The following is a 2,128-nucleotide window of genomic DNA, read 5'->3' on the forward strand; positions in this document are numbered from 1 at the left end:
CACACACACACACACAAATATATATATATAAATATATCTATATATATATATATATATATGTGTATACATATATATATATACATACATATGTATATATATACATATATATACATATATATATATCTATATATATACATACATATGTATATGTATATATATATATATATATGTATACATATATATATATTTTTTATTTATTTATGTATTTATTTCTTTTTAAGGTTGAAGAAGACACGGGTCTAGGTCCGAGTTTATTCTTTACCGGTTTCACGAAACCAGTCAGGAATAAACTCGGACCTAGACCCGTGTCTTCTTCTACCTTCCTCAGACATGTCAAAATGTCTCAACATATATATATATATATATATTATATATATGTATATATATATATATATATATATATATATATATTATATATATATATATATATATATATATGCTGGGACATTGTGACAAGTTGATGGAGGTGGAAAAAGAAGTCACGGGTCTAGTTCCGAGGTTTTGAGGTTATTCCTGACCGGTTTCGCTCCATGCTTCTTCCTCTGAAGAAGCATAGAGGGAAACTGGTCAGAAATATATATATATATATATATATATATATATATATATATATGTATATATATGTATATGTATATATATATACATATATATATATTTACACACACACACATACATACACACACACACACACACACACACACACACATACATATATATATATATATATATGTTTATGTATGTATATATATACATATATGTATATTTATATGTATATATATGTATTTATATATATATTTATATATATTATGTATATATATATATACATATGTACATATATATATATATATATATATATATATATATACTGTATGCATATACATATATATGTGTGTACATTCATATATAAAATACTATGGAAATCATACAGTAAGAATTATATTTCATATACCAGACGTCCCTTTCCCCCATATAAGAAGGGTGGTCGAGTGGAATCCTACACACATCTAAAAACCCATTTGGTGTCCTTTCCATCTCAGCCCCTCATTATCGAAGGGTCATCCCTGCTTCCTGCTACACTGCTCGGGTCAGAGGCAATAACAGAGGCTGGTTTACCCCCACGTTTTCATTTATATGGCGACCAGCCCTCATGCAACGGAAAATCTATAGAACAGACACCAAGAGATTCTTTCGGGCCTTGAATCGCTGTGTCTTGCTCTGTCCCATCTTGGCTCCGATGTTCTATATTAAGAGGTCTTCTCTCTCAATTTCGCCCACTCAGTTTCAATGAAAAGCTCTGAACACGCCAATCATATTATCTTGCATTTTTATAATATAATTTTAGCCACTGGTCCGGGAACCATTTTGGTTGCTGTTTCTTTTTTCCCTCTCCTTTATATATCTATATATATAAATATATATATATATATATATATATATATATATATATATATTATATATAATTTATACATATACACACACATATATATATATACATATATATATATATATATATATATATATATATATATAACTACAATGTAATGTAACACATTCGTAAATTTCAACAAGAACACACCGTGTTGGATAAGAAGAAATGAAATAGACGATATCTATATATTTCGATCACGGACTGTGATCCTCTTCAGTGGAATACAGAGTAGTGGAGAAAAATACATGTCTAATATACAGAGAAAGAGAAGGAACGTGGGCAGGGCTCAAGTGGCGTCTAATGCTTTGCGTGGCAAATCACTCGCCTTCACCAAAGATGGTAATAATTTATTGACTGCCCAGGCAGTAATACAGTCTGGTGACCATTGTCCATTTGAGATATTAAAACTAGGAAATTGTTTAATCAAGGAAGATTCTATTATTTTTCTTTTGAAACTGTACTTTGAATTAAAAATAATTTTTGCCTTATTCCAATCCATACAGTGGCCTTCCTTGTCTACGTGTTGTAAAACAGCGGAATTTTGTTGTGCGTATCTAACTGAGTTCTTGTGTTCTTTCATTCTAGTGTGTAAATCTCTACCTGTTTGTCCCCAATATACCTTATTACAATCCGAGCATGGAAGTTTATAAACACCTTGATTTATTTCTTCTCTAGGTCTTTGGTGTACATTAACTATTT

The sequence above is a fragment of the Oratosquilla oratoria genome, chromosome 24 (assembly GCF_046742065.1).
Source record: "Oratosquilla oratoria isolate Oo_2021 chromosome 24, ASM4674206v1, whole genome shotgun sequence".
Lineage (NCBI taxonomy): Eukaryota > Metazoa > Arthropoda > Malacostraca > Stomatopoda > Squillidae > Oratosquilla > Oratosquilla oratoria.